The 16285-nt window shown below is 36.7% G+C and overlaps 1 long non-coding RNA gene across 1 annotated transcript; it reads right to left on the reverse strand.

Annotated features, from left to right (window-relative positions):
- Positions 1–11635: 11635 nt before the first annotated feature.
- On the reverse strand, positions 11636–16280 carry LOC134760532 (uncharacterized). Its single transcript, XR_010138142.1, has 2 exons — positions 16060–16280; positions 11636–13441 (listed from the first exon to the last, which is right to left on the reverse strand). It is a non-coding gene; the product is annotated as an uncharacterized LOC134760532 (long non-coding RNA).
- Positions 16281–16285: the final 5 nt, after the last annotated feature.

Here is a 16285-nt window from a genome sequence, read left to right on the forward strand (position 1 = left end):
CAACACTGTGTGTTATCAGCTCTGCCTCAATTTGCAAATCGCATAAGCTTTCAGAACTCCGTTTTATTCATTTGGGAAATGAGATCAATACACTACATATTTCAATTAATGCAAAGTAGAATACAAAAAGAACCACACTCTAGTTCCATTCCACGTGAGCACTTCATCTATTTCCCTCCAGAAATCACCTGTACACCATAGGAAAGTAAATTCATACCCACCTAGTTAACAGTGTGAGAATGTAAGTTTAAAGCATGTTTGACTAAGGAAACTTAATCATAATAAAATGGTTTAATTTCCCTGAGCATGAAATATTCTCCACAAGAAATGGCATGCTATGTTTAATTGGTTCTGGGAATGATTATCCGATATTACTCACTTTCATATTGGTGTCCCCTAGAGTGGAAAATAAATAAGTCAGTGATTGCACTTCTGCATGTCCATCTTCTGCCAAGACATTTTGCTGATGTGCAGTGTCTGCAGCTTCCCATTTCTTGGCTAAGTTCAAGCTTTGTTAGTTTAGTGCTTAGGAAAGCCTCATGTTCTTACAGAAATTCTTTTGCTCTCATTACTTTTTGTGATGTTATGGACAATAATTTGCCTTGGGAGCATGACAATTGATTCCAACAGTTGCCAATGTGGGGGAGGGGGGTGTCAAAAGGTGGGCTTTTTCAATGTCAATTTTAACCCAGCAGCAATTTCTGCAGTTGCAAATAATTCTATTTTCTTTGTGGTCACTTAAGTTCTGTCAAATTAAATTGGTGTTCAAAACTCATAGCACAGTTTTGCTTTTTTATTACTACATCTGCAATTTGATTAGTGTGATAAATTTTCATATATGAATGAATATCACTTAAAGGTGATGAACATTTATAGGTAACTTTTTCAGCCATAGAGGTTAGTAATTTTAACGTGTAAACCATCTGAATTCATACTGCAACCATATTTTTGTAACATAAGAAAATGTAGATTAAATAAGTTTTATTAGTATTTTAAATGTAATAAAATTATTTTCGGCTGGCTGCAGTGGCTCACGCCTGTAATCCCAACACTTTGAGATGCCAAGGTGGGTGGATCACCTGAGGTCACTAATTCAAAACCAGCCTGGCCAACATGGCAAAATGCCATCTCTACTAAAAATACAAAATTAGCCATGCATGGTGGCGCATGCCTGTAATCCCAGCTACCCGGGAGGCTGAGGCAGGAGAATAGCTTGAACCCAGGAGGCAGAGGTTGCAGTGAGCTGAGATCGTGCCATTGCATTCCAGCCTGTTCAACAAGAATGAAACTCCTTTATGAAAGTATTTTGTTAAAATATTAAAATATAGTTTAATGTATCTTTAACATCATATGCCCATTAAAATGTTGTGTTAAATAACTATAATATTACTGAGAATAACTTAAGTTTCAGACATTTCACTTACATCATTTAAATCAGACTTCCTAATAACCCACGTATAAACCTTGGTATGAAGTAACTGATCCTGAGAGATGTAAATTATCTTCCCAAATTCATGCATTTATTAAGTTTATCATCTGAGTTTTCTGACACTATATGTAACATTTTTTTCTCCATACCACGTTGGTTCCTTGCATTCCAAAGCTCTTGAAGAACACTGAAAGAAGTCAATGGCCTTCATCTGCATTTCAACCAACAATGCTACAATCACCCTTGTTCACAGTCCTGTCTTCATACAAAAAGAAATGTTTCCATTAGTTTCCAGCATCATCTCACATAGTTATCATTTTGGTTTAGAACACTAATCCACTCTCAGAATTTCTCAAAAATACATTAAGTTGCTAACAATAGTCAGCACATTGCACAATAGATCTCTTGAATTTTACTCCTTCTCTCTGACTATAGTTGTGTATCCTTTGACCAACATCTACCAAACTCCATTCCCAACCACGTTAGCTGCTGGCAAAAAAACATTTTACTCTCTACTTATTAACGTTTTTAGATTCCACATATGAATGAGACTATGTGATAATTGTCTTTCTGGCCTAGCTCATAATATTCTCCAGGTTCATCCACGTTTTCACAAATGACAGAATTTCCTTCTTTTCTGTGGCTGAATGTATTTCATTGTATGTATATGCCACATTTTCTCTATCCATTCCCCCGTCGATGGACACAAGTTGATTCCATATCATGACTACTGTGAATAATACTGCAATAAACATGGGAGTGCAGATATCTGTTCCATATACTGATTTTATATCCTTTGGATAGGTAGATACCCAGCAGTGGGATCACTGGATCATATAGTAGTTCAATTTTTAAATTTCTGGAGAACCATAATACTTAGCGGCCTAAAACTTAATATTTAATACATAGCGGCTGTACTAATTTATTAGGTTAGTGCAAAAGTAATTGAAGTTTTTGCCATTGAATGTAATGGCAAAACTGCAATTACTTTTACACGAAGTGAATATATTCCCACCAATAGTGTACAAGGGTTCCCTGGTCTCCACACCCTGATCAACACGTTTAATTCTTGTATTTTTGATAATAACCATTATAATAGGTGTGAGATGACAGCAGAGTGGAGCTGTAGTTTGCATTTCCATAATAATTGTGATGTTGAACATTTTTTGCATATGCCTACTTGGCCATTTGTATGTCTTCTTTTGAGAAATGTCTGCTCAGATCTTTTGCTTATATTTTAATCAGTTCATTTGCCTTCTTGCTATTGAGTTGTTTGAATTTCTTATATATTTTGGATGTTAATTACCACAAAATTCATAACCATATAAGGTAATACATATGCTAATTAGCTAGATTTAGTCACCTCACAACGTAAATATACCTCAAAATATCATGTTGTACAAAATAAATACATAAAATTTTATCCTTCAATTAAGAAATTAAAATAAAATGAAATTTTCAGCATGATAGACATTCAAATATATGAATCACGTCACCCCAACCTCTCTTTATCATTTTCAGTAGTTACGGGTGAAATCTGAGTCAGGGCTGATGTTCCTAGTTCCCTACTATTATATTCTTAATACACTGCAGTTTCTCAATCATCCTTATTAAAGCAGTTACCAAAATTTAAAAATTAATTTTGAATGTACTATGATCATCTCTGAAAATTATAATTTGAAGAAGTGCTTCTATGAATGGGATAAAATATTTCATTATTTTTTTCAGCATTCCACATTTTTGACTCATTGACTCAGCTAAACCACATAAATCTTCACTTTTTTCTATTTTATATATCATAATGCCTATCTTTCAGCTGTGAAAAATTATCAACTATGTTTGTATATTAACTTTGGGAATATGAAATTTAGATTGTGATCTTCTAGAAATAAAATTTAGAAGCTTTTTTTCTAACCAAAGCATTCAGACTTGAGCAAATGACAAATGCAGAATATTTTATGTGTTGACAAATATATACATATAATATCAATGTTTTTGTGTTTCAAGTTTTTAAGCAATATTTGCTACCTGATAAACTTATTTTTATTTACTAATAAGAAATAATTTGGAGTGCAGAAATCAAGATACTGTCCTTGCATGACATTAAGATTAATAGATAAATGTTATCACACATACAGGCACATACAACACCACCAGAACTTTACCTAAATGATTGTTTTCCAACTTATGCAATTGTGGCTGTTCATAAACATCTTGTTTATTGATGATCTTGATTATAAACGTCTTGTTTATTATTGATCTTGTCTATAAACTATCTTTACTAATTAGGAAACATTTTTTTCTCTTTTCTTTTTTTTTTTTTCACAGAAAAGGTCTGGCTCTGCCACCCAAGCTGGAGGACAGTGGCACCAGCTCCACTCACTGTAACCTTTGCCTCCCAAGTTCAAGTGATTCTTGTCCCTCAGCCTCCCAAGTAGCTGGGACTACAGGCATGCACCAGCACACGTGGCTAATTTTTGTATTTTTAGTAGAGATAGGGTTTTGTTATATTACTCAGGCTGGTCTTGAACTCCTGGGCTCAAGTGATCAACTATTCCTGGTCTCCCAAAGTGCTGGGATTACAGGCATGAGCCACTGTGCCTGGCCTCTGTTTTCTTTATTGCTTTATTTATCTGGTTTTGAGTTGGGAGATGATATTAAACAAGAGTTATAATTTTCCAAAAATTGAAATAAAAATAATTTTAGGCTAGAGGAAAATGCAAACAATGGCAACATTAGGATCTATTAGCTTATTTGAATTTTGTAATAAATAAAGATTTGATATAACGGGAAATTTCGTATGCTCAATATGTAAGTACATTCTCAATTCTTGAAGGAAATAATAAAACAGTATCAACTTAGAAAGATATAAAAAAAATGCTAAGTTGTCACACAAAAAAAAGAAATTCAGAAAAAAGGAAATTCCAAAGCAGAAGTCCTGGATGTTACTATTCCAGACAAATCTCATATGAGAAAGCACTCAAGATAATTGAAACGTTAATTTAATAATTAATTAATTAAAATAATACAGTCCTGGATGTCTTTCCTTTTTTGTGCTTTCTTTAATTTCTTTCCAGCTATATATAAATGTGTCTTGGTAGAAATTTAAGTGCCTGGGAATGAATAGTACTGTCCCCCAGGATAATAAGTTATTAGCAAATTAATACCTTGCTTCTGTTAGTTGTCAACATGTTGCAAGTAAACATTGTTGATAGGCACTGTGGATCTACAAAGGGTAAGATATCATCCTTTCACAAAAGGATAGCTATTAAACCTGACTGTAGGTAAAGTTAAATTGCAACTAAACATATGTAGACATATACCAAGATTTTTAAAATTACACAATATTTCTGACCAATAAAATATAAACTAGAGTCTAAACTGTTTGGCTAAGAATTTCATTGCTAGAGTACACTTACAAGTACTAAATGAATTTCCAAAAATCTAACATTTTGTTCTCAATAAAATAAAATGTGTTTAATAAATATGAAGCAAAAAATAAAATCCTAAACAAAAGCAAACACTGTTGATCAGTCAATTTAACATGGACTATTATTGCTATTATTTTTATTGACCAATAATTTATTTCCTGACTTTTCTTCCCAGATATGGACACTATTGATGGGAGCGGCTGGCCATCTGGAGTGGCAGTTGCCATCATGTCAGTAGCACTTGGGCCGCACGGGCAGTGTTGTCAGGAGCAGCAGCAGGAGCAGCAGTGGCGGTGGTAGGTCCCCGTTCCCTGTGTCCTCAAGGCATCTGACTGCACCGCCCCCTAATGGATGGGCAGGACCCACTCCCAGGTGCAGACCCTCCATGGTGGCCTCAACTTCGCTTCCCACCACATCTGGGAGCCCATCAGCGCTGGCAGCCGGGTCTTGCAGGATTGGCCCCAGGAGCATCAGGTTCATTTGTGCGGCATTAGCCAGGGCCCCCATGCCACCTGCCCCTCGCCCGTGCACTACTGCAGGGAAAACGCAGAGAGGAGTCACGGCCAGGGCTGCACACTCTATGGAGCCAGTGGGAGTTGGGGACAAGTGGGAGCCCAGCCCTTTCCAAATTGCCAGGGCAGTAACTCCCCAGGCGCAACTGCAGCTGCCCAAGGAGGGTCTGCGACCCAGGCAGTCCTGTGCTCTTGGGAGCCAGGAGAAGGCAGAAGCCCCACCCTCCCAGGTACAGCTGGAGCCTTTCAAGCCAGGGCTGCAGACCCAGGCACTCTGCACTCTTGGTGCCTGGGAGGGCCCCCGTGACCCCACAGGCTCAGAAGTGCCTGCGCCCACTGTCTGGGTTCTCCTCGCTGTCAGCACCTGCTCCAATCTTTGAGCAAATTTGAGGTCGAGCACACTATATTGTGCCCAATATAAAATAGATATAAAAATACCTCTTACACTTAAATCCAGGCATTGTCATTTGAATGACTTAAGAATATGCAGCTAAGATGCTTTTGAAAATACAAGCTAGTGATTATACTGAATTTGTAAATCACGTAGGATAGTGAGTCATTTTAGAATATTAATTATTTCAGTCCATAAACCTGGATGTCTTTCCTTTTCTGTGTTTTCTTTAATTTCTTTCATTGATGTTTGTAATTTTTGTTGTAGAAATCTTTTACTTCCTCGGTTAAGTTTATTTCTACAATAGCTACATTTTTGTAGCTATTGTAAAAGAAATAGCTTCCTTAATTTTTTTCAGCTAGTTTACTAGCAACATATAGAAATGCTACTGTTTTTTGTATGTTGATTTTATATCCTGCAACTTTATTAAATTTATTAAATTCATTTATCACTCTAAGAAGTTTTTGGTAGAGTCTTTAGTTTTTTCTGTGTATGAAATCACATTGTCTGCAAACAGGGACAATTTGACTGTCTCCTTTCCAATTCAGACACCCTTTATTTCTTTCTCTAACTGAATTGCCCTGGCTAAGACTTTCAGTATGTGAAATATGAGTGGTGAAAGTGGGCCTCCTTTTCTTGCTCCAGTTTTCATTTTTCACCTTTTCCATATTCAGTATGATCTTAGCTGTGGGTTTGTCTTTATGCCCTTTTGTGTTGAAGCATATGTTTTCTATACTAAATTGTTGAGAGGCTTTTGTCACGTAAGAATGTTTAATTTTGCCAAATGTTTTCATTGTGTTTATTGATTTAATCGTATGGTTTTCAATATATATCCAAAGGAAAGAAAATCAATATATCAAAGGGTTACCTGCACCCCCATGTTTATTACAGCACTATTCACAATAGCCAAGATATGGAATCAACATAAGTGTCCATCAGCAGATGAATGGATAAAGAAAATGTGACATACATATATAATGGAATACTATTAAGTTATAATAAAGAACAAAATCCTGTCATTTGTGGCAACCTGAATGCAACTGGAGGGCATTAGCTTAGGTGAAATAAGCCTGGCATAGAAAAATAAACACCACAGGCCAGGTGCAATGGCTCATGCCTGTAATCCCAGCATTTTGGGAGACTGAGACAGGCGGATCACAAGGTCAGGAGATCGAGACCATCCTGGCTAACACAGTGAAACCCTGTCTCTACTAAAAATACAAAAAAAAATTAGCCGGGTGAGGTGACGGGCACCTGTAGTCCCAGGTACTCAGGAGGCTCAGGCAGGAGAATGGCATGAACCTGGGAGGTGGAGCTTGCAGTGAGCCAAGATAGCGCCACTGCAGTCTGGCCTGGGCGAAAGAGCAAGACTCCATCTCAAAAAAAAAAAAAGAGAAGGAAACACCACATAACTACGTGTTCTCACTTACGTATGGAAGCTTAGATAGTAGAGTATTGGTTACCATATACGGGAAAGAGAAAGGGGAGTATAAGAAAAATTTGGTTAACACATACAAAATTACAGCTGGAGAGAAGGATTAAGTTATAGTTCTCTGCAGCACTGCAGGGTGACTGTAGTTAAAAGGAATTTATTGTGTGTTTTCAAATAACTAGAAGAAAAGATTTTTAATATTCTCCTGCAAAGAAATAATAAATGATTTAGGTAATGGATATGCTAATGACTCTGACTTGATCATTACACATTGCATAAATATATCAAAATATCATTCTGTAACCCATAAACCTGTACAATTATTACATGCCAATTAAAAATAATTTTAAAAGAGAAAAAAGAAATAAAATTAAAGATACAGAATTTAACTACTTTTTCTTCTATGAAACCCAAGGGTCAGTACCAAGAAGAGTGAATTTATTAGTTTTCTAAAATAAAAAAATCAAAATGACCAAAAAAGAGCAATATCCAAGAAAAAAAACAGTTAATAAGAATACTTAGAAAACTTGGGCACTGTATCACCTGTTCCTAGATACCAATTTACAGATGACCACTTAAATAGAAGTTTATTCCAGTTAATTCATTTATAATCCCAGAGCTCAAAATTACGTTTTATCTACAATAAATGAGATAAGACATTTAAATTATATGGTACTCTGCCTAACACACGTTAATAACTCAATACATGTTAGCAATAAGCTTTTAGTATAGTAGTCATAGTACTAATTTCTCACATTGCAATTTCCTTCATTCAGAGACATGAACACAACTTTCCTCATGACTCCTTTTTCATCAAGATAGCTCTTCAAATTATTCTGTTTCTTTAATTCAGTATATTAGCTGTGTATACCAATACTACATTCTTTTTTTTTTTTTTTTTTCTGAGATGGAATCTCATTCTGTCACCCAGGCTGGAGTGCAGTGGCATGATTTCAGTTCACTGCAACCTCCAACTCCCAGGTTCAAGCAATTCTCCTGCCTCAGCTCCCCAGGCAGCTAGGACTACAGGTGCACACCACCACGCCTCACTAATTTTTGTATTTTTAGTAGAGTCAGGGTTTCACCATGTTGTCCAGGCTGGTCTCAAACTCCTGATCGCAGGTGATCCACCCACCGTGGCCTCCCAAAGTGCTGGGATTACAGGCATAAGCCACCGTGCCCAGCCTGATATTGCATTCTTGGATTTTGAACACTGAATATCTTTTTGAAAGATTAAATCTCTTTACCAATTTGTGCTTTGGAAATTATTTTCCTTCAAGTGTTCTAAGAGTCTAATGAAGAATGAAGGTCATGTTTTATCACTTTTGTCCTTAAAGATTTCAGACATGCTGAGGCCGAGCTTGGTGGCCCATGCCTGTAATTCCAGCACTTTGGGAGGCCGAGGTGGGCAGATCACAAGATCAGGAGATCTAGACCATCCAAGCTAACACGGTGAAACCCCGTCTCTACCAAAAATACAAAAAAAGTAGCCAGGTGTGGTGGTGGGCGCCTGTAATCCAGCTACATGGGAGGCTGAGGCAGGAGAATGTCTGAACCCAGGAGGAAGAACTTGCAGTGAGCTGAGATCGCGCCACTGCACTCCAGCCTGGGTGACAGAGCATGACTCCGTCTCAAAAAAAAAAAAAAAAAAAAAGATTTCAGACATGCTGAAACTGAATGAAGTATCATTTGCTACCAGATAGATTAGTTCTTTCTAGTTGTAGGAGTGGATACATCTTTAATGGTATATTTTGGGTTATTGCCTTATTTTTGATGCAGTATTCTGTAAATAATTTTTTAAACCTGGCAAAATTCGGTGAGCATAGATTTGTCAGCTTTGGTGTTATATTGTGTTTGCTTTTAAAAACTGCTTTTGAGGCCGAGCATGGTGGCTCTTGCCTGCAATCCCAGCACTTTGGGAGGCCAAGGTGGGTGGATTACCTGAGGTCAGGAGTTCGAGACTAGCCTGGCCATCATGGTGAAACCCCATTTCTACTAAAAACACAAAATTAGCCAGGCATGTTGGTGCACGCTTGTAGTCCTAGCTACTCAGGAGGCTGAGGCAAGAGAATCACCTGAATCAGGGAGGCAAAGGTTGCTGTGAGCCAAGATCACACCATTGTACTCCATCCTAGATGATAACAGTGAAACTCTGTCTCAAAAAATAAAAAAAAACTGCTTTTGAACAGAGTTGTAAATACAATTTTTTATGAAAAAAGAAATTATCAAGTGCATAAGTCCATAATACAAAAACAAATAAAATTCGAGGCACAAGTTAGTACTAAAAAAATTATGTTGAATATTCCCTAATACAACATGCTTTTTCCCTTCATGAACAATTTGTGTTTTACTGAGAAGACTCATTATTTATGGCAGAAGTTAGACTACAGATGAATATGTACTTTAAACACTCTCAGTAGCTTTCTTAATTTTACATATGCTGCTTTATGCTTCTGTTTATTTTCATTTTTCCAATGTCCATATTCTAGTAAATTTGAATATTTTAATTCAAGTTTATTGAATTTAATATTTAATATTGCTTGTATAATTTAGTATTTTTAAGACTCAAAAAGGTTTACAAAAAAAGTAAAAGGTCAACATGTTGCTAATCATTTAAAGATTATTTTAAAATCTTTGACCTTTATGTGTTAATGAATAAAATGTTAGTAGTTATTAGTACAAAATAATTCATGTCTTTTGGTCTTAGCATCCAGCATTTCATTTTTAATAAATAAATAATTATTCTCCTGCAATATATTATGTTTATCTGGGTTTTGAAAAATGATGTTTCCTAATATGAGAAAGCCATTTACATATTTAAATCTACAAAGGCAAATGAAATGGTACTAAATTATTTACATAATAACATTTAGATGGTGGCCCTTATAACATTCTTTGTATACTTCATACAGAGTTGGGGATATGCAATCCTAGAATATTTCTGGGAGCAAACCCTTCAGCTTGATGAACAAAACAAGACTTTTAAATCAAATTAAACTTTTAAATTACCTTGGTTATGGGGCCTTTTAATTCAATGGATATGAAACATAATGAATTATCCCCTTTTCATTGGGCAATAAGTTCTCATTCTTAACTTATAATACTCAAAATATCCTTTAATTTTTAATTTGTGATTAACCATATCATTATCCCTAGATATTTTAGCTTCTATCTTGAAGTCTATAATAATTTTGAAACAGGAGAAAGTATTCTTTATTACCATATGTGTTAAACATCATGGTTTTCAAATTTAACTGCAAATGTATCTTTTTCATTGCTTCCTGATGACGCCCTTCACCCTATCCATATTGTCACTACCAAGTGGTAATTACTTTTCAGGTTCCTATATTTGTTTTTTTGGAAAATCTTCTCTGTGCCTTATAAAGAATATGATTGTAGGCATTCAAAAACCAGTGAAATACACATAATTAGCCTGTGGCCTAACTCATTTGTTTAAGAAACTACACTAATTTTACCCACATACTGATATTTTTATTGCCACACTATTTCTGGAGAAAATAAATACCGTTAACATCCTGTTGGTAAGAGAGTAAAAAAATCTTTTCTCGAAGTGCTCATTGTAGTATTAACATATAGTGTCAATTTTTTTATAAATTCCTCATACACATTTTATTCTTAGAGAAATAAAAATGCTAAAAGTGAAATGACTTTGTTTACTCTCCATATTATAAGCCACCCATCTTGGTAATTTAGGGTCTTTATAGGTAGGGTAAGTTGTGTCATACCGAGATAACAAAACAAAAAGTATTTTATCTCTTTTGGGCCTTTCCTTATTCAGTTATACTGTCAGTTTGGCTTTTTTTGTAGATCAACTTATTGACCTCAGTATTCTGAAATAATACGTTTACTATATTTTGATCAGCATTTAAAATATTAGATTTATTGTTACTCTTCTGCCTTTATTGGGCTGGAAGAATAATTGTTTCTCTCACTCCACAAAGGCCAAGTTGCAGAGAAAAACATATAGACTTTCAATTGCAAAGCAAAGAAACTTGACTATTTTCTGCAATTTTAAAGTGTACATTGAATGAATTAAACCATCTTTTTATTTTCTTTTTTGCTCACTTGCAAATATTAACAACATCAAGTGTATTATCGTGATGTTATCTAGGTAAAAATCTCAACAAGTTTTCATAATTACCATTTTTAGATATATAAATAGGGGACCTAACTTTAATTTTAAATGTCCGAGGCCATGTCTATTATTTCAGTCTTTAAACTCAGTTCATAATGCAGACACTTAGCAAATACTCAAAAATTATGTGCTGAATAAAAAAGGTTAAATATGTAATACGTACAAAATCTACTGGAAAAAATGCACCAACAATTTTATTTGGTATACCAGTTTATTGTAGAATCTTTATTGCCTTTAAATAATAATATACTTTTCCAGTGTCTACAATGACTTGTAATATTTGTACACATATAAAATAATATTTCCAAAAATGTAATCCAGTAAGGAAATATACTTTCTAAATTCTAGATTTATAATTTAGGGGTTAAATTATAAAATCATTAAATAAAATACAAATGACATATAGTCAAAGATCCCCTTGGAAAAAAATTAAGTGGCCTCTAAAGTGATGTATTCATATATATACTTTTACAATCACCCTCGGTTTGCTGTTCCTCTGGCATTAGAACAGATTGTTGTTGTTTACTTGCTTTAACATCAAAGGTAAATGTTTTTGCTCCTTTAAGGACATATGTAAAAATAAATGCACATGGTCTACAATAGAATAATATTTAGTGATAAGCACATAGGACATAAGACCATCTGAAATAAATGCAGAACCAAATCTCTCATGCATATGCACTCAACCACATACGTTTATTGATAAAATGCTAAGTGGAAAAACCTGAATTATATGTGTGTGTGTATATATATATATATATATATACACACACACATATATACACACACATATATATACACATATATACATATACACATATATACCACATTTTCTTTATTCACTCGTTGATCGATGAGCATTTGAGCTGGTTCCTTATTTTTGCAATTGTGAATGGTGCTGCTATAAACATGCATGTGCAAGTATCTTTTTCATGTAATGATTTCTTTTCCTCTGGGTAGATAACCAGAAGTGGGATTGCTGGATCAAATGGTAGATCTACTTTTAGTTCTTTAAGGAATCTCCATACTGTTTTCCATAGTGGTTGTATTAATTTACATTCCCATCTAACAGTGTAAAAGTGTTCCCTTTTCACCACATCCACACCAACACCTATTTTAATTTTTTGATTTTTTAATTATGGTCATTCTTGTAAGATTATGGTGGTATCGTGTTGTGGTTTTGATTTGCATTTCCCTGATAATTAGTGAGGTTGAGTATTTTTTCATATATTTGTTGGCCATTAGTATATCTTCTTTTGTGAATTGTCTATTCATGTCCTTAGCCCGCTTTTTGATGCGATTGTTTTTTCCTGAACAGCTACAATTCTTTGGCTTGTTATTTTAGTGGTTGCTTTAGTGTTTATAGTGCATGTCTTCAACAGATCACAGTCTACCTTCAAGTGATAATATATCATTTTAGTATAAGAAACTTACATCAGTATACTTCTTCCCTCCTAGTCTTTAAGCTATGACTGTCATCCATTTTATTTTACATGTTGTAAATTCCATAGTACTTTATTATTTTTGTTTAAACAATTATATTTAAAAGAGGCTTAAGTAATAATAACAAATCATATATTTGTCCATGTTGTAACTATTTCCAGTGCTCTTCATTCCTTTGTGCAGATCTAGATTTCAATATGGTATCCTTCTTACTGCCTAAAAGACATCCTTTAATTTTTCTTGCAGTGCAGGTCTCCAGGTAAGAAAGTCTTAAGTCTTTACAAGTCTAAAAATGTATTTATTTCATCATAGCCATTATTCTCTTTTTGGTAGTATCTAGTTGGCTGTGACACTAATCCATTAAACTTTCCATTTCAATTACGGTATTTTTCAAATCTAGATTTCTATTTGGTAATTTTTCCCAATCTACTTGATTATTTTCATACTCATGCTCTTTAATCCCCTGGTTTCTTTACGTGTAAGACACACTTCATGTGATGTTTGGTGACTCTAATATCTTCAGTCTCTGTAGGTTGTTTCCTTTGTACGTTGTTTCTGCTGGCTCTTGCCCATTATACATGTTTGTGATTTTTCATTAAAAACTTACATTCCTTGAAGCTGTCTTCCATTTTGCTTTTGCCAGGCACCTGGAAGGCATTAAAAACCTGATATCACTTTAAATTTGCAGCTTGAGACTTTTTAGATTATACAGCTTATGTGTGAAGCCACCAGTGGAAGGGCTGCCCATGGTTATATATTAATGTATCCTCACTCTCAGGAGAGATGATTTCCCTCAGGATGGACAATCTTGTCTGCTGCTCCAGGGGCTGCAGGGATTGAGTGGGCAGGAGACAGGGGAGGCAGACAGGTTGATTCATAGTTCCCTCCTACACTAAACCTATCTTTTTGGTGTCCTACTTTTTTTTTTTTTTTTGAGACGGAGTCTTGCTCTGTCGCCCAGGCTGGAGTGCGGTGGCGCAATCTCGGCTCACTGCAAGCTCCGCCTCCCGGGTTCACGCCATTCTCCTGCCTCAGCCTCCCGAGTAGCTGGGACTATAGGCGCCCGCCACTACGCCCGGCTAATTTTTGTATTTTTAGTAGAGATGGGGTTTCACTGTGTTAGCCAGAATGGTCTCGATCTCCTGAACTCGTGATCTGCCCGCCTCGGCCTCCCAAAGTGCTGCGATTACAGGTTTGAGCCACCGCGCCCAGCCGTGTCCTACTTTTGATGTCTTCTCCTAACCCTCCTACCTTGGACAGGATCTAAACTTTGTCTGCTATTCTGCTGCCCCATCCTCTTCCCAGACTATGAAAAGAGAGTTTCAGTATGACACTTGGCAACTAACTTAAGGGTGAAAAATGGCATCTAATTACTTCTTTGGGTTTCTACTTTCACTTTTTAATTTTAATTTTTTTGCCTTTGCGAACTCTTAATTATTTTGCAGCTCATTGATACATTTTTTAAAATGGTTCTTTATATGTATTCCAGAAGTTTTTGTTGTTTTCTGGTTCTTGTCAGCCCATGTTGCCGGAAATAAAATTCTTTCAACTTGTTCTTTAACAATTTACAGTATCCATATATTCCTTCCTGTTCCAGAGGCAATAGAGTGAGAACACACACTTAGGAGCCAAGCTGGCCTGAGATTAAGATCCACCAGCAATGTGACCTCAGTAGCCTATTTACATTCTGAGCCTCAGCTTCTCATAGGGTTGGTGTGATAATTAAATGAGGTAATATATGAATAACACTTAAAACAGAGACTGACACTGGTAAGGATGGACTTTCTTGTTATTACTATCTGAAAAAGTTGAAAAATTATGAGCCTGAGTAACAGTTATACATCTTACCCAATGGTTGACTAACCTCTGGTCCCTGGCTACCCCGGCCCCCTCTACCATGCAGTCACCCACACCCATGCTTATACTGATGGAGGGGAGTCAACTATGAGCTATTCACTGGATGACAGGCCCAGCTACTGTCACAGATGCGCCCCAAGTCCAGGACAGAATGTTAGCAGATAGCTGCTGGTCTGAGGAATGTCATCATCACATAAGCCTGAGTGAAAACACAGCCCCTTTACTACTAAGAAATCTGAAAATAAACGAACATAAACAAACATAATTTTAAATTTTGTATTTTTTATGATGTCATTTGTCCCAACAGCCATCTGACATCAATAGCCCTGATTACTAAAAGTCTCAACGTTATAGAATGTTCTCCTCCTTTTTGAAAACCATGTTTATTTTCCCCCCACAACACAGCGCTATCTGCAAAGCCTTGAACTGATAACATAGCTCGGGGCTAACTCTGTCTTAGCAGAGTAGCAGCTGAAAAAAGAAGACAATTCTTAACAAACAGGGAGATCAGGAATGCTCACTTCTAAAAACATTATTTATTCAGGGCAAGTGGTATTTCTGACGTGCGAATGAAGCTTAAACTTCAGCTTTAATTTATAAGAATTAGGAAATGCAGATTAAATCTCTGATGCCATATTGTGAATTCAGTAAAAGTTGACTAAGCTACGACGCAAAGACAGATGTTAGCTATCCTACGCTTATTATTCTGGAAATTTAATGAAAATTAAACAAGAAGACTCACAGAGTATGAGAATTGTCCCCCCGCCTTTACAGTGTTGTTTTCAGCCTCTGTTGCCTGAAACATTGCAGAATAATTCAGATTTTTTTAACCCCACCTTTTTATTGAGCAAAACCAAAGTACTAAACTTATAAATGTGAAAAAGGATGTTGGGTTTAAAAAGAAAAAGCCTCAAGACATCGAGCCTGTTAGATATTTTAAATGTGAAGACTGAGAAGGAACGCACTGTTGCTAAACAGAATTACAGGATCATGGTCAATTTATAATCTTTTCCATATGGGATTTGAATGTTCTGATATTAGATACGATGTAAGTACTTTATTTATATAGTACCTCCCGAGAAGAAAAAAAAATCAATATTGGTTTATACAGTATTTGGCGTGCTATTGACATATGCAGTGATGTATACGATGTCAGAGCTAGAAAATAGCTTAGATACGATTTGGATTCAGCGCCGGGCGGGTCCGCCCCCGCCAAGCCCCGCCCCATCCCCTCCCCCCGCCTCGCCTCATCCCGCCCCCTCCGCCCCCCGCCCCCTGCCCCCTGCCTCTCCGCCCCCCCCGCCCCGCCCCCTCCTCCCCGCCCCGCTCCCTCCTCCCCGCCCCGCCCCCTCTCCTCAACCCCGCCCAGCTCCGCCTCGTCCTCTCCGCCCCGCCCCGCCCCCGAGACCTGCGCTGCGCGCCTGGCCGGCGGGGCTGGCTGTTTGAGGACTGCGTGTGGAGCTCCATAACCGGTGTCTGAAGTCGTCAGTTTACTGCTTGTAACGAAGGTAGCGATCACTGGGAACCTGGAAGTAGAGACTCCTTTCTGCCGTCCCTCCGTCCCTCGGGCTGCTGCAAATCCCCCCGCCGGCCTCCAGGACTCCGTGCTGACAGAACGCCCGCACCGGTCCCGC

Source organism: Pongo abelii, chromosome 19 (genome assembly GCF_028885655.2).
Source record: "Pongo abelii isolate AG06213 chromosome 19, NHGRI_mPonAbe1-v2.0_pri, whole genome shotgun sequence".
NCBI lineage: Eukaryota > Metazoa > Chordata > Mammalia > Primates > Hominidae > Pongo > Pongo abelii.